The sequence below is a fragment of the Lutjanus erythropterus genome, chromosome 15 (assembly GCF_056507025.1).
Source record: "Lutjanus erythropterus isolate fLutEry1 chromosome 15, fLutEry1.hap2, whole genome shotgun sequence".
NCBI lineage: Eukaryota > Metazoa > Chordata > Actinopteri > Lutjaniformes > Lutjanidae > Lutjanus > Lutjanus erythropterus.
In genome coordinates this window covers 2,737,668-2,765,560 of record NC_139331.1, presented here as the reverse complement: position 1 = coordinate 2,765,560, position 27,893 = coordinate 2,737,668, and the positions used below count along the sequence as shown (strand labels likewise).

The following is a 27,893-nucleotide window of genomic DNA, read 5'->3' as shown; positions in this document are numbered from 1 at the left end:
GCACATCTTCTCACCTGCGGTAGATTCAAAAGAGGCAAATACTTCTCTAATTTCATAAAGCTGCTTTCATCAGTACTTTTATATTAGCAATGGATCAAATAACTATGTGGAATGAGCAAAGGTGGCATCCTGATGAATGCGAACATTCCACCGTATCTGCTGGATGTTTAAACTGACAACTATTAATATATTTACCATATCAACTTTAACGTGATAATATGCAGATGTTGTGTGCGAAGTTTGTTACGCTGCCCTCATGTGGTTCCAAAAAAAGATATGCCGCCTTGACGGCAGTAGAAAATCTTGTTTATTCTGTTTTCCCGTTATTTAACTTGTTAGCAGGCCACAGTTTAATAAAGTTGTACACCTGAGTGTGTCGGTACACTGTGACATCACTGTGGGACATGGTAATAGGTGCAACAGAGCTCTTTAAGAAAGTGTCCAGATGCTGTTTTTAAAGCTGCAGTAGGCAATATTATTTCATTATAATTTTGGTTGAAATAAGTCATTTTGATAGTTGCGTGTCACTAGCAATAATTAATTGAAGGGTTCCTTAAAAAATGTCTGTGAGTGCCAGCCTGCAGTTTTTAAAAGGCTGAAAATGCAGAATTTGTTTGCTCATTCAAAGTTGGCCTCTCTTCCACAACAAATGAGAAAGAGAGAGAGACAGCAGCAGCAGTGGGTGGCTGAATGACGTAAGGTGTGAATGGAGTGAGGGAGCACCATTAGCAAGAGCAGAGCAGTGAATCAGAGTGATAAAATGTTATTTTCTGATTGTTTTCACAGTAGTTATGTTCTAAACACGCCTCCGTACGCAGCCAAAGCGATCCTTCATCCTGTCACTGTGTCCTCAGTCTACTCTGCCTGTGTGTGTGTGTCTCTGCAGCTCACACAAACAGTAAGCAGAGGACAGAGGACAGTCATGTAACTGCTGGTTGCTATGTTTTTATAGAGTCCTGACCTTACAACCTGTTATTGGCTGGGGACTACATACCACTTCTAAACAGGCTGAAGCCCAGAAGCATCCCAACCACAGTAAAACTACTGCCCACTTCTAGTGGGTCATAAATGATGATTTACAGGGATTATTTTTATATTATGTTTTAGGAAAATCATGCATAGTATACCTTTAAAAAACTGGACCCGATCTGTATCAGAAAAGCAATCAGGTTTAGGTAGCATATGACTAGCCACTCACATTCAGACATTAGTTTGCCAGTTAGTTGCAGCAGTTGAAAACTTGATGTTGCACTCTAATCCCAGCAAAGTGAGTGCATGTTTGATGCATCTTGTGGTGGCAAGTAGGTGTATCGATTGACCAGCCAGAGACCCCAACCAGCTGATTTTCAGTACGACTGGCCCTGACCGGTGACCGGCTGGTTAGTGTCACATATCTGATTTTGCACCAGTCATATTCACACTTATGCTCCATATGATGGTCATGTCATGCACGCAGCAACATACACAGTAACATCACAGTCACAACAGCACTAGTCATAGCCACACGCACACACCTGCATAAAGTTGGCATTAACAATAGATTCCAAAAACAGAATAAGGAGAAGACAGACAGTATACTAGGAGACGGAGCAGCTGAGCAGCTGACGGTATCGCCAAACCATGGCACACTTTCTAGCTCTTCATGCTAATGTTAGCCAGCAGCAGACTGCTGTTCACAGACTGACAAATAAAATCTCACCTCTTGTTCTGGCTGAAGAATAAATAACCTGTCCTGATGTGTCTCCTCAAACATTTTCTCATCCAGACTCGTTTAACTTCTGAGTCTGTTTTTCTCACTGCAAATCTTTACTACAGCAAATTGTTGCACTACGTCAAAGTTGTGATTTGTTTACATGTGCTTCCACAAAATCTTGTGAAATCATGTTTCCTACAAGATTGTGCTCCCCTCTGGTCCATAATCTTTAATATAATAAGGCCTGGCTGTAACCTGGAGCACCTTTGGAGGAAATGTGTTTTATTATGGACATCCAATTTAATTTACATTAAAGAAAAGTTACAAAAATGTTTGTGTAGTTTGTCAACTATAATTCGTAGAAAGACAGAAAATTGGAATTGGCCAAAATCGGAATCAACACATCAGACACTGAAAAATCGGAAATCAGAATCGGCCAAGAAAAGTGCCATCGGTGCACCTCTAGAGGGAAGGACAGGCAGCAGAGAGAGATTAAAGGTTTTTGAATTTTGACTGTAATTTTTCTGAAGCTCGTTTAATAGTCAGCAACCAAACTTTAGACTCCTGCTTTGGAGCTGATTTTAGGATACTTTTTATCAGTTAAAATAAAACTCTGTCATCAAAATTTAACACCCCTCATTTGCAGCTCAGCCCTAAACTCTGCAATAAATCACCACATATGGTATGAAATCTGTAGGCTGAGTCTGTACTTCGAGAAACTTTTTGCTCTCACAGTAAGCTGAGCATCTTTGCGCATCCGCCCTTCCTCCCCCCTCCTCCTCCTCCTCCGCCACCTCCTCCTCCTCCTTCAGGAACACGCCCCAGCTCTCCCCGTGCACCCTGCTCTTCTCCTCTCCAGTCAGCAGCACCACAGCGAGCTCCGCGCGTCTCCTCCGCCACACTGATCCGCGGGGTGCTGGAGGGGGGCGCTCCGGTATAAGTGGACTTCAGAGAGGCTTCCTGAGAGAAAAAAAAAAAAAAGGTAACCGTGTCGTCGCGACAGGACGCCGTGTGACTCTTTCTGTCTACACGTTTCTTTACGCACCTGGCTGTCCGAGCGCGCACGCTGCACGGAGCGGATCATCTGGATCATCCGGAGCTCCTGTTCACCTCCACACCTGCCGTCCTGTTTAACCTGCAGCCGCACGCCTCCGGGAGAGATGTGGAGAGGCTTTGTGACCTCCGCTGCATCCCGGCTGCTCCTCCTGCTGAGCGTCTGGCTGGAAGGGTAGAACCGTGTCCCGAGGAGGATGGAGAACAGGTAAACAGTCTTCTTTTTTTTTTTTTTTTTTTTTTTACCACTTTGTTGCAAAATAGTCTCTGGATGCAGAAAACAGAGAACTGAGGGCAAACATAATCATATCCACATGGTGTCCCATAATGAGTTTATTGACCTTATGACACTTTTTGGTGTTTTGTAACTGCAAAATCCCTATTTCTGCACTTTCCTAGTCTTATCAGGTCTCTAAAATTCGTCCTCTTTCACATGGATGATCAAGTTGCAGCTACAGTACAACAAACTTGGGTTTCCTCCCTGCAGGATCGCTCTACTGGTGCAGCAGCTCAATGATCAAACATCATGTATTTTTCAGAAGAATCTTCACATGTGCCCGCCTGAGCATAGAGCAAACTGAAACGTTGCTGAACTGCTTCACTGGACCATGAACTGTGTTTGAAATGAGTTTAATTTTGATCTCAGCTGTCTTTTTCTGTCCAAACACTTTTCACCCGTACAGTTACTCTCAGGTTGCGTTCACACTGCAGGCAAAAGTGGCTGAAATCATATATATATATTTTAATTTTTAAGTTTTTGCTTATACGTGACTCAGATCTGTATTTTTCATGACAGTGTGAACTACACAAATCCACATGGAATCTTATCTTTTCAATTCTAATTTGGTCCACATTCATATGTGGTCCTAAATCAAATACAGATCTGATTTATTTGCTATGCAACCTCAGTGTGAACAGCCAGATCAGAATTCATGTGACTTTTACATCACTCGGTTGTCTTGTCTTGCTGAGAGAGTCTTGTGGAGAGGCACTGAGAGCTTTAATTAAAGTAGGAATGCACAAAAAATATCGGGGCCAATAGATTATCGGTCAATGTTGCTCTATCACAGCTACATCAGTCTGATAAATATCAACTATAATAATATCTGATTTGACATATTGTCAAAGCATTTAATTCGAATTTGTGGGCAAAATCCTCTGTAAAATCCACATTATATTTGTGAAGTGTTTTCATGAACTTCACTATAAAGACTTCAATGAAAATTTGATTTTTGTTCTTTGTTTTTGTTGTCATAGTGATGTCGGTTAGATCTGCTTCATTCAGAGCTGTGGAATATTAAACCATCCATTTTTGCTCACCACATCAGAGCATTTCTTACCCTCAAGTGTGTATAACATACAAGTTATTGGAAATATTTTTTAAAATATAAAAATGTGAAATCATCTCATTGGTATCAGCTGAAAAAAATCCATATCATGCATCGCTAGTTAAAAATAGCCCTTTGACATCGTGAAATTTTTGGATGAAATCAGTTTCTGTGAAGCCATTAATGGTATGATGCCACCACTCATAACTCTGACTCTGCATCCACACCAGAGCTGCACAATCAATCGAAATTTTATCAAAACTACAACATGTCATTCTGCAATTTTCAAATCGTAGGAGGTGTAATATTTGTTAAAGGCAAAATGTGTAAAAAAAAAAACAAACAAACAAAAAAAAACATTTAAATGAATGAATGTGGTGAGGCAGAGATGTCCTGTCCTACACATCAGATTCTACAGACTTAAAAAAAAAATCTTCATTTTTTACAGAATCCTGCAAAAAATCACACTTTACTCATTTCAACATGTTGTTCAATCAAATTAAGACAATGATGTAAAAATGTTCATTACATCTAATTGCAAATCATATTGCAATTGCAATATCAGTCAAAATAATCACAATTAGATATTCTTAGAGGCCTACATGTTATCTGTCGTATGCTGCCTGTAAAGTCTTTGTTATTGCTCTTTAGTGCATGCAGTTCAGTTCCAGACCATGACCAGTTCACACTGAAATCTGATGTTGTTCACAAGAAAAAAAATCGATATGAGCTAGGTTGGTAGGGCTGTGTATAAGCAAGAATCTGATGATATGATATGTATGATATGATTCAGTATATTGTCATATATTACAGCACTGTCAGAAAGGTGCTATATTGCTATTTTTTAAATCTGAGTTCAGGAAAACTGTTACAGTATAAAGAGCACACCACCATATGTATAACATTTGAGTTAAAAAAGTTATATTTTTATGGAATCAGAACAGTGAAGATAATAAGAACACTGCAATCTAGTGGTCAAAAACAACAGGAAACTGCTGCCACAAATCTTCATATGTATCTAAATATTAAGATAGTTTTTTTTAGAATCAATATTGTATCACATAAGATGATATCATGATACTTGATATTTTCAGTATTTTCTTACACCCCTGGACGATATGACTTATACATAATATCTCAGCATGATCAACACATCCTTGTACCTACACGACAGGATATGTCAGTTGCCAGTTACTCCCAAAATGATCATCATCAGTGGAGAATATTGACAGTGACAGAGTTTGACTACATTGCCATTCACTTCCATTATTTGGGGGATTCAGCATCGCTGTTTTCCTGTGAAACTCCACCAATGTTTTGTGGACTAAAAAACTAAACCTGACCTTCAATCAGCATGAGGATGAGAAGATGAACTGTCACTTTAAATAACTTAAAAACTCCATATTGACTTTTCGAGCAGGACTCAAACCCCAGTCTCCATGGTAAAAATCCTGTGTTTGTCAGATCTATCCATCCACCCTACTGCCATATTTGGACTTTTTCACTCTTTATACTCTTTCTTTATACTTCTCCTGTCATACTTAGTACGCCCACTAGAGGTCGCCACCTAATAATAAACAGAAATATATTGACGTGCAATGTAGATGTGATTTTGTAGTGAGAACGGGCTGTCTGCAGTATAGAATATTAATCTTGATATACACGTTTTCAAAAATTACATGATGTAAATTCTCAAATGGTGCAAACAGGATGATTTTATAGTAGGGCTGGAAAACATGGACAGAATCAAACTTACAATATTTTTTTTATTGGTTTTTATTTATTTTGTGACAATTTTGTAGGGATGACTATTGATGCTCTCACAAAATATTATCACAATGAGAATTTTGACAAATAATTATCAGTCATGTGGATATCTACCTAATCTGATGTAATCTGTCTATAAAATGACATCACTTTACTGTAATGCAGCCTTTAAAACCAGGAAAAGACAACACTAAAATCATGATATAATTATATTCAAAATCTAGTCTCATATCACAATATCAATTTTTATATCAATATATTGCCCAGCCCTAATCTGAGCAGTTAATCCAAATTGAGCATTAAAGCTTGCAGTGTGAACGTAGCCTCAGACTGTTCTCAGTGTCTCAGAAGGTGAGAGGATTAATTCGGCGTCTGGTGATCACACTCGGTGCCTCAGCGTTGAGCATTTCTTACTTTTACCCCTTGTGTTTGTGTCAGTGCACCATCAGTAATTGTCTCAGGAGATTTATTATTGTCTCAGGCGACAGGTGCTATTTTCAGTGCTGCTGCATGTCATCATTACTCTGCATTAACTCTCTAATAGGGCTTTTGTTATTAGTTAAGTGCCTGAAGCTCTGTGGCGGCCTGTGAGAATGAGGATGAAAAGACGGAGTGCAAAAGTGCACGGTAATGAGGGATATTAGGTGTGTTAGAATATCACAGTGCTTTGGTTTAATTCTAACAGCGTGAGGCTGGTGCTTATGTAAGCTCCTCAAGATACTTGGTTATCCCAGTTGTGCACTGTATCTACCGTATTTCAGGCTGGAACATGCCCTGTCTGCACCACTGGACTCCACTCTATCCAACAGCTCTGACAGGGCTCTGAATAAAAAGAACCAACAGGGAATAAAGGCTTAAGTAACAGCCTCGCCTGGCAGTTTCCTAATTTTCTTTGCATCTATAGTCACATTGTAATCTTTCCTGAAATGATCATGAGCTCCCCTCACCTTCATCAAGTATTTTTGGTTTTCTATTCATAATCAAACCTTAATCACAGAGATAGCAGATCAAAGAACACTTGCATGAATCATTTTGTGAACTCCACGCAAAAATCATAGATGTTACGTTACTATTTTTCCTTCCTGATTCCGATATCGGAAGTTTGCGAATCGTTGAGTATTGACCCGATACAGTGCAATAAAAAAAATATATATTTAAAAGCTTTATACTATGAACTGCGTACGGGTAGAACATGATTGCTGTCATTGTTGTATGGCTGGGTGCAGGTTTAAAAAAAATTGCAATTACGTTTAATTATTATACATAATAATTAAAAAGTTGCATTTCTTGGGCCAATAAATGACATGACATTGAATTGGTGCATAGGCAAGGCAAGGCAAGGCAAGGCAAGGCAATTTTATTTATATAGCACCATTCATACACAAGGCAATTCAAGGTGCTTTACAGAACTTGAAAATGCATTAAATTAGAAACAATAAAAGAGCATTAAAATTGCATTTGAGATAATTAAAAACAAAAGCTAAAAGCAGGACAATAAATAGTTTAAGACATTACAGAAATGCATATAAAGAGAGAAGCAAACATAAAACAAAAGCGGCAGTAGACAAATATAAAAACAATAGCTACAGATTATCCTAAAAATATGTAACGTATCCACTTCACTGGTAGGCTGCAGTAAACAGTAATGTTTTAAGCCCTGATTTAAATGAGCCGACAGTTTCAGCTGACCTCAGGTGTTCTGGAAGTTTGTTCCACAGGTGGGGAGCACAGAAACTAAAGGCTGCTTCACCTTGTTTGGTTCTGATCCTGGGAACACTGAGTAAACCTGTTCCAGATGATCTGAGGGGTCTTGGTGCTTCATAACGTATAAGCAAATCACAGATATATTTAGGCCCGAGACCATTTAGTGCTTTGTAAACTAGTAACAAGATTTTAAAGTCTATCCTTTGACACACGGGAAGCCAGTGCAATGATTTAAGCACTGGTGTAATGTGCTCCACTCTCTTGGTGTTGGTGAGGATTCTGGCAGCAGCGTTCTGGACGAGCTGCAGTTGTCTGATTGATTTTTTACTCAGACCTGTGAAGACACCGTTACAATAGTCCAGCCTGCTGAAAATGAAAGCATGAACAAGTTTTTCTGTATCTTCCCTAGACAGAAATCCTTTAATTCTTGCTATGTTTTTAAGGTGGTAGTAGGCTGATTTAGTAATTGTCTTTATGTGACTGGTGAAATTTAGGTCTGAGTCCAGAATGACACCAAGATTTCTGGCTTGATTTTTAGGTTTTGCATCATGGATTCAAGGTGAGCACTGACTTTTGATCTTTGTTCTTTAGGGCCAAAAACAACTATCTCAGTTTTGTCTGTGTTTAGTTGTAGGAAATTCTGGCACATCCATGTATTGATTTCATCAATGCACTTATTTAACAGATGTAGGGGACTGTAGTCATCTGGTGACACTGTAATATAGAGTTGTGTGTCATCTGCATAAGTATGGTAGGAGATGTTGTGATATTCCATAATCTGAGCAAGAGGGAGCATATAAATGTTGAAGAGAAGAGGCCCAAGAATGGACCCTTGAGGAACTCCACATGTCATTTTTGTTCGCACAGATTCATAATTGCCAAGTGACACAAAGAAATCCCTGTCTTGTAAATAAGATTTAAACCAATTTAGCACAGTACCAGAAAGTCCCACCCACTTTTCAAGTCTGTCGAGCAGAGTCTTATGGTCGACTGTGTCGAATGCAGCACTGAGGTCCAGTAATACCAGAACTGAAATCTTTGATGCATCACTGCTCAGATGGATGTCATTCAGAACTTTTACAAGTGCAGTCTCAGTGCTGTGATGTGCTCGAAATCCAGACTGATAGACATTAAAGAAATTGTTTTGCACCAAGAAGGCATTAAGTTGCTGAAAAACAACCTTTTCAATGATCTTTCCTAAAAAAGGTAGGTTTGATATGGGCCTGTAATTGTTTATTACTGAGGCATCCAGGTTAGGCTTTTTTAAAAGAGGTTTAATGACTGCGGTCTTCAGGGCCGTTGGAAAAAGGCCTGACTGAAGAGAACTGTTTACTATCTGAAGTATATCTGATGCTATGCAGTTAAAAACATCCTTAAAAAAGCTTGTAGGCAGAGTGTCGAGGTAGCAGGTAGTGGACCTAAGATTTCTGACTATGTCCGTCAAAGTTGCATAATCTAAGGGGTGAAAAAGTGCTAAATTAACTGGAGCAGTGTTATGAGGCACAGGTGAAATAGGTGAAATAGCCACTGTGTTGACTGTCTGTCTTATCTTTAAAATCTTGTCTGTAAGAAAAGAGGCAAAGTCATTGCATCCCTTGGTGGACAGCAGTTCAGGAGGGACTGATGCTGAGGGGTTTGTCAGTCTGTCAACAACAGTGAATAAGGTCCGTGCATTGTTGTTATTTTTGTTGATAATCTCAGAGAAAAAGGACTGCCTTGCCCTTTTTAGCTCCAAGTTATAGATGCGCAGACTTTCCTTATAGATGTCATAATGAACCTGGAGTTTGTTTTTTCGCCACCTGCGTTCTGCTTTTCTACATTCTCTTTTTTGAGCTTTTATCAGTGTGGCATTCCTCCATGGTGCTTTTTTCTTACCAGAGACAACTTTGACCTTCATAGGAGCAACAGTGTCCATAATATTCATAGCTTTAGAGCTGAAACTATGAACCAGATCATCGACAGAGACTGAGGGCAGAGCTGGTGTGGGTGTAAAATCCTGGGTGAATAGTGTACAGGTGTTTTCGTTGATATAGCGTTTTCTGATCACCTCTGTTGTAGTTTTACTGGTGTTAGCGGAGATGGCCATTTTAAAGAAAACACAGTAATGATCAGAAAAGGCAACATCAGTCACCACAACCTCAGAAATGTTGAGCCCTTTGGAAATAATTAGATCTAAAATATGTCCCTTATTGTGTGTTGGATCTGTTACATGCTGGGAAAGTCCAAAGTTGTCCAGGATGTAGAAAAGTTCTTTTGCACTGCCATCTTTGGGATTATCAATATGAATATTAAAATCACCCACTATAACAACACAGTTGAAATCAATACACACAACAGACAATAGTCTAGAAAAGTCATCAACAAAGTGTGCATTATATTTTGGTGGCCTGTAAATGGTTACTAATACTGCTCGACAGGAGGATCTCAACTGCAGTGCTACATATTCAAAAGACTCAAACTTCCCATATGATAACTGTTTGCACTGGTAAACATCCTTGAATAAAGTGGCTACTCCACCTCCTTTCCTAAGTTGTCTAACTGAGCTGATAAAATGGAAGTTTGGGGGGGCTGATTCAATAAGAACTGCTGCGCTATTGTTTTCATTTAACCAAGTTTCAGTTAAAAACATAAAATCAAGGTTTTTGTTGATAATATATAGACTTCTGAACTGATGCATAGACTTGTGAATTGGCACATAGACTTGTGTATGCGACTGTAATTGGCATTTCCAATATTGGTATTGGTATCAGAACAGTTGAGTTATTGGAGGCACTGAGCAGGACTGTCGCCAGAATTCCAGAAATACGGAGTTGTTTCTGGAGACTGAGGAGAACAATTCAATCTGGAAAATGACTGGGAAATTATGCCTCTATAAAATAAAATGTTATAGCCTTATTTCCATTACCATGTGAAAGGGGTGTCAGGGAGGTTGCAGCCTCACTGACCAGTGACTCAACAAGAACTGTGCATGTTGATCTGTGGTTGCTGTGGTTCAAATTTGAGGTTGGAAAAAGTAATGGATATAGTTATGGTATTCTCTTTTTATGTCCTCTGGTACATGTGCAAAGGAGCCACTCAACAGCAGTAAATATAAAAGGCCAAGGAGAGTAATGATGCAGAAAGAAACAGCATATTTATTGTCTTTAAAGGGATAGTTAGGGTTTTTGAAGTGGCTTTAGATGAGGTACTTATTCATAGTTGGTGTATTAACTACAGTAGATGGCAGTCGAAACGCCCCCAGTTTGGAGAAGCAACAGGAATAACACTGTAGGAAGCTAAGCAATGAACTGTTGTGCACAGCGTTAGCAGCAAAATGTGTTTATTCATTCATTCATTCATTGTCCGTAACCACTTATCCTTAATGGGTCGCAGGGGGCTGGAGCCTAACCCAGCTGACATAGGGTGAGAGGCGGGGTACACCCTGGACAAGTTGCCAGTTCATCGCAGGGCGCAAAATGTGTTTAGCCTCCTGAAAAATCAATATCAGGTTAAGTGTACACTATATTTTGAATATTGTCACTGCTTTACCTTGTTGTCAGACAGAGTGATCTTCTCTCTCCAAACCAACCAGACTCCTTTGACAAAAACAGTGATTTTACCTCTCAGAACACAGGAGTTGTTGGTCTATCACTGCCTCGATCTTTTACTTTGTTAGTGTTATTGTGTGACTTCACATGTAAAAGGGTTAGATTGGCTTCACTGAAGTCATGCAAAAAAAAAAAAACACACAAAAAACAAGCAGGTTTAAAGTGAACGAACTAAAAGCTGGGTAACTTTTAAAGGTTCTGGTGAAAATCAACAAAAATGGATAAATAAGAATGGTGTTTAGACAAATTTGCAAAGCTCTGTTTGTGCATACACATGACACTTCTGAGACGATTCCTGACTTCAGCTCCCCAGCTTCTCATCTTCCATCAAGTTGCTCACAGTACCAGGCTTCAATAATTGATCATGAGGAAGAAATAAACCATAGGGAACATCTGTCAAGGTTGATTACACACTGCACAACTAATCTGCTGAAAACTGATGAAGAGTTATTGAATTGTTTAATGTCTACATGTTGAACTCAAAACTAGTTACACCAGTGTTTTTATCCTCTCTTCAGTATAGCTGCAGTAGTATGCTGGTATTAAGGCCTTCGTTCAACCAAAAAGCCCTCTGTTTTCATTTCTTAAAGGGTCACTGTAACCCATAATAATAATTATTATGTAATAACATACACTGTGATATCAGAAAAAAAAAATTGGAGATGATTATCATACCATTAAATACTGTAACCCTACGCTTCAAAACACATTTTGTCTGCATATGTGAATTATGTATTCAGATTTTTCTACACCACTATTTCATATTTAAGTTTAGAAAATGTGATTCTAAATGTGAAAATGTGACACCACAATATACAGGCCACAGCCACACACATCGCAAAACTGATTTATTGATTTTATGTATTTATGCTGACCTAAATGTAGTCAAGTTTGAATACACGAAACCTAAAAATTAGAGCCTGACCGATACTGGATTTTTGGGGCCGATACCAGTATTGGGAAGTGAAAAAAAAAATTCAACCGATACCTATATATTGGTCAATATTCTTATACATATATATGTATATAAAACCCAATATGACATCAGGGCACTGAAATGGTAAACTTTAACTGGTAGATATGATAATCATAAATTATAAATAAATATATTTATTATAATGAAAATAAATGATATAATCTAAATAATATAAATAAAAAAGAGCACAATATAGACAATAGAATGACATGAATTAAGGAAGGGGATACAAAAAAAAATGCTGCCTGCAAAACAAAAAAAAAAAAAAAAAGTCATACAACATACAGCCAATATTTACAGATATAGTTGCACTAAACCAATATCAGGCTAATAAGGCTGTCAAACGTATCCGTTCTTCCCTACTTTTCAACAACAAAACAATACTAATATTTGATAGTATCAAAAGTACTGAAGCTATAAGAAAAAAAAGATTGAAATGCTTTAGTTCAGTCTTTATTTATTTATTTTCCTGCTTGAAATCTGGCTTGCAGAACAGTAAGACCACACCGTGTTCAGTGCTTTTTTTCAGTCACTGTTTGTCATGGTATGGAAAGAGGATGGAGTATTGTTTTTATACTGGTATTGTAATAAAGTTGAAAATGCTGGTTTCGTTCCAACTGTGCCCCACAGTGCCTCACAACGTGGAGTGTGGATCTCATCAAAGGAAAACAGTAGATGTGTTGCTGAAGGTCTAATTTGAGCTATCAGAGGTCATGATGGCACACAGTTAGCAGCAGCCAGGACAGCATATTGTCCTATTCATCTTAATGACTCCTGCAGGCAGGGCGGCAGCGGACATTGAGGAAGGGCCTGAAAATGTTCTCCGGTGACCTTCCAGGAGTAACAAATGGAGCGCAGACGGAACAAGCGAGCCCGGCCCGGCCCGGGAGGCTGCCAACTCCAGTAAAACTGTGAAAAGAAAAGAGAGCAGCAGAGGAGCGTTAGTCTATCAGTCTGACTTTTACAGCAGGCTTTCCGGCACGTCAATCCAGTCGCTCCCTCACGCCCGAGCCGGTTATTACATTTCGCTCACGTTCGCCTTTGCAGAAGCGCTAATTGAATGCATCCAATATTCAGGCAAAGACCTACCTGCTGTACCAACGTGACCTTGGTTACCAGTTCCTGATAACTTTGCCGAGCAAGACACTCGAGTGGAAGTGAGGCCCTGCGGCGTGCTGTGTCATCACTCCAGATTCATGATGGTCATCCTGCTACGTCCAATTTGCAAAGATGTGTTTGGGTAGCTGCAACATGGATTAATTTCTGGCTTAGCAAGCAATTACGGAGGCAGGAGGAGGCAGACAGAGAGAGGAGGAGGGTGGCTCTGTGGGATTGAAATCTGAGGATGGTGCAGAAATTCGTCAGCCCTCCACGCTGACACCCTTATCCAAGTCATCTTCTCTCAGGATGGTGATATACGACTAAGGTGACCGTCATCATTATTCACAGACTGGTCGTCGTCTTCTTTTCCCTGGCATGCCTTCCTCCTGGGTCTGATCAAGTGTGTTCTATTATCCGGCAGTAATGATTTGTGGAGGTCTGTGGTGCTGTAGCATCTGAAGGACGGCGCGTTGCGTTGCCTTCCAAAACAATATCATAACCCACATCCATTAGCCATATGGGTTCCATTCCCCAGATTTGCTTGATGCAATTTCAGTGTCCTCCCACAGCGGAGCCTCAGTGGATTCATTTAATTATGTATTTGGTTCTTATAGTTTCTACACCTTTCTCAAAGGCGTGTTTCCATTTAATATTTATCCTGTGTTTAGAACAAAGGCTGCAACTGAGATTTATTTGTATTACTGAGCAATCTGACAGCAATTTTTTTTTTATTTAACACTGAGTAAAGTAATAAAAGCAAATCTTCACACTGTAGTTGTTTTGAATTTTTGCTTGGTCTCAAACATAATCAGCATTTGGTTATAAAAAGTGATCAATGGTATGGCAGTCCAAATAATTGATCGTTTAACTAATTAAGCTTGACTTGTAATATGACAAAAAGAAAAAAAAGTCTTGACTGTCTTTTGTGTTCAATAATTTGAATAGATTTTGTTCAGAGTTTTCTGTCTCATTTTGTGACCTTCATTGTTGGATTGAGTTTAAGGCTGAGAGATGGCAGGGCACGGTAAGGCCGCTGGATTCATGCGATCATGGGAGAATCCATCCTGCCAGGCTTAGTTATCTGTTTGTGTCCACACCAACAGTGGTGCAGCCAATCAGCAGCTCTGGGAATGGTTTTAGGTGTGATGCCCGCAAAAAGTGTCCAGGGAAGTGACTTGTCTCGAACAAGCAATGACAGCTCCTGAAGATGTTGGTGTAGATACTGTGATAGCATCAGTTAGATCTGGAGATGTGGAGAGTATTTCTTCATTGAAAGAAGAGCGAAGAACAACACTGAAGGTTTTCACTCTTCTCCCAACCGGCTAAGGCGTGAGTTTGATCTGATTGGTTGAAGCTAGTTCGTGTTAGACGTGATAGACAGATGGTTCATCCAATCACCTGCCATGCGTTTTTTTTAAGTGCCTGCCCTTTTCCAAACTTTTTTCAGGAATGACTTTCCAGATGGTTAACAAACCATCTGGGAAGTTATCTGGAAGCTCTTGAAGAGATCTAGTAAGTGGTCAATCGACAAATTGTTTCTATGCGAGTTTGTAAATGTAAACCATGACTTAAAAGTCCAGTGTGTACGATTTAGGGGGATTTATTGACAGAATATGGCAGAAATGTAATATAATACTCATACGTATGTTTTCATTGGTGTATAATCATCTGAAAGTAGGAATCATTGTGTTTTCTTTACCCTAGAATGAGCCTACAGAGAGCAGGTCCACCAGGCTGCACCATCATATTACTGAAGAAGACCAGGACAGACAAACCAAAACACTGGCTCCTGATAGGCTCTTAGAAGTTATTCAGTTGTTTAAAATCTGCAAGCTCACAGCTAGATGTCACTTACTACTACTGATCCATGTAAAAAAAAAAAAAACACAGGGCACCTTTAACTTTTTTACAAATACCAAGTGAAAACTTTTTCTTTAAGTCTGTAAAATCTGATGTGTAGGACAGGACACCTCTGCCTCATGACATTTATTCATTTTTCATTTATTTTTTTGACACATTTTGCCTTTAAAAAATATTGCATTCCCTGTGATTTCAAAATTGCAGAAAATATAGTTTACATATTGTTATCTGGATATGATTTGATTCAATGTTAAATGATCCAATATAATCAGTGCAAAGTAAAAATATCAATCTATATCATTATGTTTAAGATGTGCCTTTATTTTGAAATTTCCTTGTTATGTCCATATTACAAATGTCTGGAAGATGTCAGTCATAATATTGCTCAATCACAATTTAGTTGCTTTTTGTGAGTTGACATAAATGTAATTGAATGTGTTAAATGGATATATGATTCTGTCTGTTATTGATCACACACCTCTCACACCCCTCAAATTGAAATTGTATTGTGTGATATCAGCAGATATCATATTGTTGTCCAAACAATCGACAAAATATCATATTACGCTGTGATGAAACTTGTGATTCACATCCCTAGTTATAGCCACAGTCTACATCTGCTCAGTCAGACTAAAGGATGAAATTGTCAAGTAAATTCATTTCTGAAGAGCCTTTGAAAACGAGACTGAACCGTTGTCTGTTCGTGTGTTGTGCTCACCAGACTTGGTGATGGTTATAACTTTTTAATCATTTTAAAGTCACACCTAGATGTAACGTTAATGTTGTGTTTTATGTCTTATTTATGCTTCAGTGCGAACAATGAAATGCAATAGCTCTCCCTCTGCATTGCTTGCATTTTAATGCCTTTGATTGAAGCTGTGCTGGTGCTTTGCATGGATCTATATTTATTACCGCTGCTGTGTTTGCTGTGTAATTGACTTCTGAACTCATAAATAATGACAGCTGTTATGACTTCCCTTTGCCTTAATTCTCCCCCTGCTTGCTTGATTTCTCACCGACTGTCCATCCTCTCCTCCGTCTCACCTCTGCCTCCTATCACAGCAGCCGCAGCCCTACAAAGAGCAATAAGTTTGAAACATAGAGCAAACAAAGCCGTGGTCCAGGTGGATGAGGTGTCTGGAAATAAAACATGATCTCCCATCTAAGCGTGAAGATTGTTTATGGGCCTGTGTTGCTCAGTGGATCGAGGGTAGTTCCAATGCGGCCGAGGTGAGGGGGGTTCCCATGGGGGTCACTCAGGCTTAAAATGTAAGCACTCAGGATATCAGGACGTGCTTGTGTTCAGTTAGCACTGTTATATCAGCTGTAACAGGATAGAACTGGAGAAGTGTAAGTAATAGAGCCTGAGCGTGACTGGAGTTTTGAGGTCGATATAAATATTAATATGGGAGTTTTAAGAAATTAAGATAGCAATATATCTTTTTAAATCCTACATGCGTAACACAAACCAAATAAATTGGTATAAACCTTTAAATTTGGGTATTAAATACAATGAAAATGAAACTTAAATGAAAAGGATAGTCTGGAATTTTTGAAATGGGGTTGTAACAGTCACTTTATAGTCAGTGTGTTATCCATAATAGATGGCAGTCGGCACATCCTCGGTTTGGAGAAGCAGCAGGAGTACCGGTGTAGGAAGCTAAGCGATGTACTGCTGTGGACAGCCTCCTACAAAAAATCTAGTTCAAGTTACTTTACCTCACTGTCAGATTTTTCCAACGGGAAACCACTGTTGTAAAGTCCAGATATCACTCTCTCCAAAGCAACCAGATTCCAATGGCAAAATCAGCAACTTTACCTTGCATTAAGAGTTGCTGCTCTACCACTGCCTTGATTGGTTAGTTTCTTTATGTTATTGTGTGATTTTGTTGTTTTAAAGGGTTAGTTCAGATTTACAGAAGCCATGCCATTGCACAACAGATTGAGGCAGCAGTATGCCAGAAACTCCTGTGTTCTGTGAGGTAAAATGACTGATTTTGCTAAAGGCTAAAGTCTGGCGTGTAAGGAGAGAGTGATATTTGGTTTATATAACGGTGGTTCCCCATCGCAAAATACATTCTGTTGGTAAGGCACAGTGGTCCCCAAATATACTTTGAGTCAAGAGGTTGAACTCTAATCATTGCCCATTAGCTGATGGTTACTGTAGACTTTAATAAACAACACTCAGAGAGGAGGGAATATTTTCAGTGGTGGATTAAGGCATTTTTTTTATTCTAGCGAGATTTGGAGCAGCGGAATGGTTTGTGTGGGACTAACTCAGAATAAACTAAAGCTGTGGTTCGTTCTTTCTGTCTTTCTTTCTTTTAATAAATCATTTACAATGATAGGGGGAAACAAAGTCCCGCCCCTTCCTGTGTGCTCCATGGGACATAGTCAGTGGCAAGAATTTTTTAAATGTTACAATGGTACAAGAACACACTGGCATCGTAGCTTCAATGGGTAATGTTAGCTTTTAAAAGGAGACAGTCATGACATCAATTACTTCTGGATGTATAGTCTTTCTAATTCTGTTTCTTCACAGTCTGGTATTTCAGCAATTTTATGACAAACAGTACTTTCTTGACTTGTAAAGTTATCTTTTAAATTAACAAACATATGTATGATTCGTGGCAGAATTAAAAAAAAAGATTGAGCAATTATTTGTCTCTCACCACTGACTACAGTTCATGTTTTTTCTGAAGTTGGGTGACATGGTGGTCCACTGGAAGAGGTGTGACTTCACCTTTCTATAAAAAAGGATCCAGGTTGAATTTTCGTGAAATAAAAGTCAGCATGGCAGCATCATGACAGCTTATTTGTTTAGTTTCCCTACATGAATCATTGCTTCAGTTTAGTTGCTCTCCATATTTCTCCCCGGTCATGCACGCCCCACCTGCAGAGGCTCTGTGCCCCACAGTTTGAGAACCACTGAACTGCATTGTGTGTTCATGGTAATGAAGGAACATGTCACCCGGTGCAACAGTGTGACTCATTGATGTGTTTTTAATAGACAACAGTGGAGCTCTGTGGCACAGAGGAAGAAGACATGTCAGGCTTTGATAGACACAGTACTTGTTAGCAGATGCATTCATTGATGGTTTGGATCTTTTCATGAGATTTATTTACAATAAAATAAATATCACCTGTCTTATTAAGCACACAGTGACTTCATTATGTGTCCAGAAACCCCTCATGCACTAATACTCCTGTGCTGGCACCAGGTCTGCTGTGTATCTTTTAATTTGGGGTAGGAATACACAGCATGTGAGCGCTGAATAAATTAAATGTCTTAATGTGGTCTGTGTAGACAGCTGTACTTATTAAAATAGGAGTATATCTGTTGTGTCAGGCACATGTGAGACAGACAACTAAAAGCAGCGGCTGAAATGCCTCCTGTGCATACGTGCTGTTAAGCTTCAGAAGCCCTGGGGTTCTGGCCTCAGGGCATTGTGGCCGGTTGGTAATCCAGCTCTGTTTACTCTGATACGATGTATCTGTGATATGCTAAAGTCAAGCACAGATGGAAAACTTGTCTGTTCAGACCGCATCTTGGCCCATCTTGTAGCAGTTGAACATATTTGATGAAGTTGATGTACATGCCTTATGTTTTGCAATTTCTGTGTTGTATCTACATGGTTGAATGCTGTAATTGTAAGTTGCTTTGGTGTCTCACAGATGTAACCACGACCTGAGGGTTTATTTAAGCTATTTTTCAACAATGCACACAAAAGTGCAAGGTTGGTGCATAATAAAAAGGCACTGAACAAATATATTAAAAGTATTTATCTACATTTTGCAGCCTAGGCAGTGTGTGCTTCTCTCTATGGTTAGAGTCAGCTTCAGTTGCCCTGTTTGATTATCACCAATTGTAGACTTAATCTACACTCATCATTTTTGTTTATGGACAGGAGACTATTTGTTGGTTCTGTATGATTCTCCACATCTCCTGTTCTTCCACGAACAGACTCATGAACAACGCTAGTTGTTAATAGGACACTAGCCAAGCAAAGGCCCACATTTTCCATCATGCTTAAGGGGCTTTCAGGAACAACAAACAACAGCACTGCTGCATTCTGAAACCCATTATTTTCAATGGCTTGTGGGCATCACAGCGGCTTGTCAGTGTACAGCTCAGGGAGATGGTGCCCAAGTTGAACCTGGTTGAACAAGCTTGAGCTGAACCCCTTGGCGCAGGTCAAATCACCTTGTGTCTGGTAGGGCCTTTAGGCCTGGTGCTGGACTGAACTTAAAAGTTTATTATGTTTACTGTTTTGTGCTTCAAAATGCAAATGTTACTTTTGGTTTTAATGAGTCTGTTCACAACATTCTGGTTTATCTTGGTAATTGTCTTTTTTTGTGTTGGTTTATAGTTTCAACCATTAGTGAGATGGTTGTTATGTTTCTTGACCTTGCTCACATTTCAATGCCAAGTTGCCTTGCAGTTTCTCCTACCACCCTCTGGCAATCAGATTATCTATTCTTACACATTCTCATGCCAACTTTGTCAGTGCCCCTTGACATCTGACACAGAAGCACAAACTAAAATTTAGCAGCTGTATCTGCTGATTATCACGTGATTAACACTGTGAAATATCACTATTTGGTTAGGTGTAGGCAGAGAAACTACTTGGCTAGGTTTAGGATAAGACTGTGTTTGGGGTTACAATAACTGCGTTACGTAATGTATGTCACATGACATCATTGAAGCATCTCTGCAAACAAATGTGACATGACAAATGTAAGTCACATGTCCCTGAAGCAACTTGCTTGCAACACAAAAATCACATGACAAAAGCAACATGACACACATAAATGTATATACCTAAGAACTTGTAATAACATTTTGGTTTCACATCGGATACAAACCCAGGCCTCCTGGGTGAAAGTCCTGTGTTTGATTAAGCTATCCACCCCATCTCCTCCAAGTGTGGACTGACTCCCTCTTGATGCTACATCAACAGCCAGGGGCGTCTTATACAGCTGCTAATGGATTTACATTGAAGTCACTCACTTCAGTCGCGATGTGTCTGTTTGAGTCGCCGAGGGGCAGTGACAAATCGTCTGCATGTGATGAGTTGGGAATAAGTCTGGGCTGGATCACCCAACCTTAAACCAAAGACAACATTAGTATGAGACTTATCTTCCAGCTCTCACATTAATAAAGAACAAAGATAACATAGTGTGAAAGCTGCGCCTGCTCTCACACAAATAAATGTAATGTATCACAGAGTATAATCAGTATGTAGTAACAGGCTTCATTCTGAATTTCTGTTCACTCTGTGCTCAGTGTTACATCACGTCCAGTGCATTCAAGTTGACATGCCTGAACTTCATTGTATTCTGAAGTATTTCATCACTATTATAGGTCTGACTCGCATCTCAACTCTCTTTCATATCTGCCGATGTGTCTGTCATGTCAGTGAAATTCCTGATATAGATGTCTAATTTGAAAACAAGCACCCAGAGAGAGGAAACAGAGAGAAAACCTCAAACCCTGCAGTCCTCTCTGTCTGTGTGTGCTTTTTCATCCAGCTCACTGTGTTGACAAAAAAGCTGATGTCTGTCTGCTCCAGCTGTCTGCAGACAGACACGCAGAGAGTTCTTTTTTCCCCCAAACTTTGGCTTCTGTTGAATCACGGCTCAATACTTTCTCTCTCAGCAGTCCACCCCACTGCTGCTGCTGCTGCTGCTGCTGCTGCTGAAACACAGCCATAAAAGAGACTTACCACTCCTGCTTTATTGACATGCGTGGACATAACGCTGCCACACTAAATGCAAAAATCATTCATAATTATATTTCTAGCAGAGAGCTGATTTACTCTGAGTCATTTCAGCAGAGTAATGGCATCTCTAACTAAATGAGAGGCAGGTTCATCAAATTTTTGCGGGAAGTGCTTTCCCCTGGGGCCATTTCAGAATTGGTGGAAAAAGGCAGAATGGGAAATTTCTTTTTTCAGCCTGAAATGTTTTTTTTTTCTCTGCTGAAAAATACAAGATGATTAGACATGATGTTTTCTGACATTAATGTATCACACAAATGGGGGAAAAAAAAGCAATTTTGGATAAGAAAAGTAGGTTTTTAGGAGTGAACATGACTTCAAATGTGGATTATTGAAAGCTTGTTTCAGGATTTTGGGTGCAAATTTGTCCCAGCAGAGCACCCTTACATGTGAAGCCTGCATTGGCCACACATGGGTCTTTCACATGGGTTTTGTCTGGTTGTCAGTGCCTTTGTCTGCACGTAGCACCACTGATCCGGGCGTGATGCTTAATTCTCTGCAGCTATCTGCTGCTATCAATTAGAGCTTTTATGGGGAGGTGCTGTCAGAGTTACCATGGCAACCAATGTCTTTGGCAGTGCGTTGCATCCCCCGCAGGGCTGTGGATGGAGCGCTTGCAAGTATTACTGCACAGTACATTTTAAAGATTCAAAATCTTCATCGCCCAGGGACAGAAACAATAAGCATGAAATACTTAGCAGTGCTGGCAGACTGGTGCAGCTCATGGACGCTGCTTCTCCTCAGCTTCTTGGCTTTGTACGAGTTGCTCAGGCTATTTTGAATGTTAACGGATAGCTTTGACAATTTGAGGAAGTTGCAAAAGTGTCTAGCAGGCAGAAGTAGTAATTTACTGGAAGCGGGCCCAGAGTTATACAGCATATACTTTGGAATTACCTGCTCACACACTTTTACAAGCAGCTTTAGGATTCTGTCAAATGAAAACGTCTGAGTTAACAACTTGCTATTCTTCTATAACACACTTTATGACCAGTCATGCCCCAATTTCTTCAAATATTTGGATTTAGTGGTGAGTTTTACATGAGTGGTAAATTGAAATGTCAAGAGATGTTTGACTCCGAGGGATCAGAGCCAGAGCTACCACTGAAAATGCAGAGGTCATGTCCTCTGGAATTGCTCTCAGAATTTAGAGTCATAGGGTCTAGAGGGAGTTTATGTTCTTCATTTTAAAAATATTTTACAGGATCCTTTTTCTTGTATCTTTGGACTCAGTATATTTGAATTTGACTACCTTCATGCCAACAAAAAATAAATAAAGGGTTCAATTTTTTCCCACAAGATTTTTACTCCTCACAGTGAGGAGGAGTCTTCGATTCAGCCTTCAGACTAGACCTTTAGACTGTAACAATACATACATTCAGCATACACCAATTCATAGCCTGATTCAGCTGTGAGTAAATATTATTTTAGTTCAAATTTAATAGTATTTGACATTTTGACTTGTTTGAGAATTAAAATGTATTTGAATGAAGCAACTAAAAAGAAGATTTAATTTGAAGTATTGAATCAAATAACCCCAGAAAATTAAGTGGGTATCTTTAAAGTGGAAACAGACAACTTTTTAGGCTTTAGCTTATCATTATGAAGTAAATGTTGATTTCACAGTGTAATGGTTATAGAATAATGACACCACCAGCGTTTAGAGTGATTTCCTATGAGCCTCGCTATCACCGTGAAAAATCTGACTGCCACTGGGCACGATATTTCCTGGGAAAATGGTGTCTCCATCATAGTGTAAATGAATGAATTCATGATTTTTCTCCTAATGTTTTCTTCTGACATTACTCCCCCCTCAAACCTTTTTTCTTTCTTATTTCCAAAGTGGTGTTGATCAGGATGGCTGCTGCTAATGTGGAACTATTTCTGTTGAATCCACCATCACATCAGTATTACAGCACAAAATGGAAGGTATATTTTTGCTAAAAGAAGAACAAACAACTGTAGTTAAAGGTTTTGTTGAAAAGAACGACGCAATGCCACGTTATGTTGCTCTGATTGGTTGTCCAATTGCTTCCAGAGGCATTTTTTCTGCACCACTTGGAAACTGAAAATGAATGAAAATGAGTAGCGAGGCCAGGTGAGAAAAATTCCACTCCAATAACATTCAAAGTAGCTCACTACAGTGATGACTAAACAGCAGCCATGTCGGCAAATTGGACTGTTGATTTGAAAAAAGCTGCACACAGATGACCAAAATTTCTGACCTGCCAGAAATCCATCTGAAAGCCAAATCATTGATCATTCAGGTATTATGATCCTCCTGAAACTCTGCAGCCCTGATGGTTGGCTTCCACTGCTAATTCTGGCACTTTTAAAACTAAATATCTTTAAAGCAGCAATCCCAAAGATTTCAGTCCTGATTGATTTGACGACACCTGTGGTTTACTGGTGCTAACAGTAAATGTGGTTTAATTTTACAGATCATTCTGGGGGCGGCAAAATAAACTGCTGTTGTATTAATCAGGCAATAGATAGAGATGAACTGAATTCATGCTCCACATGATATGAGCTAAAAAACATGACACAGTGAAAGGAGTTGGCTGAGAAGTTGGAGGTGTGCAGCCTTTTGTCTGCAGTTTTTCATCTAACAGCTCACTGTGGCTGCTCTTTTTTTGTTCCATTACTCCCTGCAAGAATTCAAACTGATCCGCTGTCAAAAACATGCAAAAAAATGACGTTTTGTAGATGGATTTCAAGGAATGATAGCTGTAGGTGCTAAGCTCACTGACAAACACACTGCATTTCCTGTGAGTACTTCACAATAAAAATCACCTCGTGTTTCACCAGTTAAATGCTTTTAATGTGAAGCTGCAGCTGTATGAAATGTTCGGTTTGCTTTACTGACAACAATTTAGCACTCTAGATTTATATGCAGATATCTGTTTATAGAGATTACATCAGCAATAACTTAATTCAGCATTTTTGGGGGGTAATGTCACCACTAGGGCTGGGTATCATGAAAGAAATTACAGTATCAATACCAATTCTAATACCCTTAAATATAACACAGATACCAGAAGAGAACTTCATTCAATACCTTTTATTTATTTTCTACCAAATCAGCCATGCTCGACTTCACCACCACAGAGTGTATGTAGCTAGTATCTGCTAACTGTAGCCGACACAGAGAGCCAATCACGTTTCATTTAACTGAAGAATGCTTGCAGTGATTGGCTTTGAGCAAAACAGTACAAATAGTCAGGTTTTTCTAGATCTGGGTACAAAAAGGATTGAATGCAGGTATCATTTGACTGGAGAGGTTTCAATACTACTTGGTACTGGGTTTTTTTAATTAAGTACCTTCAAGGTATTGAGTACTGACACCCAGCCCTAGTCACCACAGACGCCCAGTTCATAATACTGCAAATTCAATATATAAACACTCAATTTAAAAGAAAATCTTTGAGATAGGCACTTTAGATGTTGCTGTTTTGGTCAAAATCCATTACATGAAGTAAAATACAAACAGGGATTCAGTTTTTCTGCAGCAGAATTATATCCTGGCAGTGGGAAGCAGCTTTGGAAGAGTATTTATATTTTCATGTAGAGATAAAACGTTCAGAAAACATATGAAATTTAGCATCATTCAGTGTCTGGCTCCGGCTCTGTCAGGGATCAGCAGATAAAGAGCGGTCAACCTCAACCGTCCTGTCAGAAGAAGGAAGCGTTTAGAGTGTGTGGCTGCCTGTCTGTGCAGAGTGACGCTGATGAGCAGTAATCTGAGCCTTCTTCGGAGTGAGAAAAACACCAGCAGCCTCCTTCCATCCCAACTGTGAGTTATGGCTCTCCTTTATCTGATGGAGCACTTAGTCTCCAGGCCAGCCTTGTTTTCAAGTATTCTTTTCACTTACGCTCGATCGATCGCTGTTGCCAAGTGTTAATGATGAGTCATACTATTAAATGTGATGACCTGCGGCCGTATTCTATTACCTCGCTTTCTTGCACAGGCAGACCTGTGTAATTAAGGTTCAAGTAGATGCAGTAGGAGAAGCAGGTTGGAGCCAAAACTCAATTAAAAACAGCCTTCGCACGCATGCCACCGAAGAAGAAATGTTGAGCACAGTTTAAAAGTTTTAATGCTTTATTGGTTTCTGTCGCCAGAGGAGATGAATGTTTTCTTTAAACTGATGCTGAGATAAAATACTGCTGCACAAGTGGCAGGATAATCATTTACTGAAATTAACGGCCAGTCCCAGCCTTTTAAATTCATACTGTTTTCATTTTTCTATGGAGTCTGCTGGGAATGTGTGCTGGAAGATGTAATGCAGAGGTCTCCGGTCAGACCGAGGGGTTTTTGTGCTCATTAATAATGTAATGTGACAGAGCAGGATGTGACAGTGTTGCGTAATAAAAAGGCAGTGCTATTAGTGGTCATTTTTAGACTGACGGGAAAAAAAAAAGAAGAAGAAGTGGCGACTGAGCAGATAAGTGATCTTTTTCGACTTTTATCAGCTGGATGTCAGAGGTCAGCGAGTCCCTTCAGATGGGCTGCCACAGGGGATCATAAAACCACAGGATGGAGCCGCTTCTGCCGCTCACACGTGGCTCGTCTCAGATGGCGCCTGAGTGACTTTCATTTAATGCCAAGCTGAATAATTCACGTGATAAGAGCGAATCAAACCCTTTCAATAGAATTAGTGATGTCTGGCTGTTATCAGTGTGTGCTCTCTTTTGATGTAAACATGTGATACTCCCCCCGGAAACCTACATGTGTTTTAAGCACTGCTTTGATAATGCTTTTTTCAGTGTGTTACAGTGGAGATGGAGAGATCAGGAAAAGAGATGAAACATGGCTTCATTTTAAACTTACAGTTGGAGTTCAAGGAAAGGCTCCCTCATTCCACCTACACTTTTAATCGGTCTTCGGTAGTTTTTAAGTGTTTTTTATTTGTATTTGTATCATATAAAAAAGCCTTTCTTTCAAAAGTCTGGGGATCTTTTTAAGATATTTTGGGGGGCATTTTTGTGCCTTTATTCTCGTAGTACAGCTGAAGATATGACAGGAAATGGGGAAAGAATGAGGGGATGATGTGCAGCTATCAGTGCGCCCAAAGTTTCTGCTGTTTCAACCAGACGTAAAGTAACAAAACTATGAGAATACTCATACATTTACAGTATATTAAAGGGATAGTTCACCCCAAAATTGAAAAAAAAACTGTAGAGCTATATATCCTTCTAGATTGTTTTGGAGATATTGGCTGTAAAGATTAGGGTTGATGATTCACTCATGCATCCAATGCATCAGGCTTTAATGTATAAGATAAGAGTGCATTGATTCAGACGGCCTGTATCGGTAAAAAACAAATGTGAATCTGAAAAAAATCGATGCAGCACTAGTGTATCAATACGTGTCATTAGGACACGCAGATGTGTTATTTTTGGCCTCTGCCTGCACCGCTCTCGCTGGATGTCCGCTGCCTCGCTCACACAAAACAAACACAACTGACATATGATGAGAGAGTTTAGCCTTTTGTCTTTCTCAAGTCTAACAACAGAATTAGAAAGAACTATAAATTTCTGCATTATTAATGCAGGGAAAAATCTAAATATCCAACTTAATTTCATTGATAGAGAACTGAGGCTGAGAGAATGCTGTGTTCACATCTCCAACCATGAACCATGTAAAGTAAAGTGAGCAGGTCATTATTGTGAAATAAACCCCAACAAGGTGATGCAGGTCTTGAATTATCCTGAAGGGGTTTATTTCACAATAATGTCCTGTTCATTGTATCTTGCTTGTTGTATGGTTACAGCAATTTAATACAGAATATTAATTTAAAAATGATTTTATTGTTCTTCCGTAGTCTATGATCAGTGCTGTGTCCCTTGCAACTATCTGTTTTTCATAGCAACGGTCTGTTATACAGAAATAACAGACCTTAGAATGCTGTAATTGACCAATCAGAATCCAATATTTAACAAAGCCATGTAATAAAATGAAATAAATCATTGTAGAACCACAATACAGTTTTAATTACTAAAAATCAGTAATTTCCTCAGGAACACTGTCTTATTTAGTTTCCTTTCTTTTTTCTGATACTAGAATAATATGATTGGACAATGTATCCTTTAAATGAAAATATAAATAAAATGATTTTATGCCAAAATATGCAACACGTATACACCGCCTCCTAACATGGAGCAACTGAACAAACTAAAGTGGATGGAGAGAGTGTCCAGATGTACTGTGAGTGTGTCACAGCCCACAACACATCGTCCTGTTTGAGGATATCTTAATAAACAGGGTGCTGTGGATCATATAGGATGCGCCACTTCACAATGCTGGAAATTAACCTCTTGTTGTGCATGTTTGCTGCTGACTAGAGGGAAAACAGAAACATCAAGGACATTAGCATGTGACCGAAGGAAAAGGGTCGAAGGTGAAGCAAAACTGTGCCAAACTTTGCAAAAATAGAACCAGGGCGAGTATTTTTTCAAACAAGGGACAAGTCGCTCAGCTGTTCACTGACGCACGGAGCAAGTTAGGACATCTAAATTGGAAAAAAAGAGGAACGATCGGATGTTCACTGACTCGCTTGTGTGCGTGCCTCCGAGTTAGAAAGTGGTGTTAGGTGACCGAAATCTTAGTAAACTCTGAGCTTCTTTAATCTGAATTATGGCAGCTGGACAGGCTGAGAGGAGTACGGACATGTAGCAGAGATCCTCAGGCATCATCAAACTGCAGACACTACAGAGACAGAGTATTCATCTGAACCACCAGGCCATCAGGAAACCTTATACTGCTGTAGTCTTTCCACAATCTGCTCCGGTTTGTTACTGTGTTGTTACAGTTCATTGATCTGTAAAATCTAAAGGAGGGGAAATTATTTCGAACTAATAGGATGGTTAAAAAAAACTATTTTTTAGGAGCATTGCTCCAGTTCCATGTTATGTACTATAACACTATAAAGTGCACACTATGCACTAATGTTTGTGGTGTGCTGTCTTGATTATCAATGTGCAAGAGATTCATGTCCTTTTGAGGTTTTACTAAAAGGAAACAATACAAGGTTCCCACCTACAGAC

At 39.4% G+C, this 27,893-nt stretch overlaps 1 protein-coding gene across 2 annotated transcripts in view; it reads left to right on the top strand.

Moving 5' to 3' along the window:
• Positions 1 to 2,561: 2,561 nt before the first annotated feature.
• LOC146313873 (heparan sulfate glucosamine 3-O-sulfotransferase 5) overlaps positions 2,562 to 27,893 on the top strand; it is a 153,021-nt gene continuing 127,689 nt past the window's right edge. For both annotated transcript variants that reach the window (XM_084737260.1, XM_084737259.1), the window contains exon 1: positions 2,562 to 2,954. The gene's annotated coding sequence lies outside the window, so the exon portion shown is untranslated. The remainder of the gene's footprint in view (positions 2,955 to 27,893) is intronic.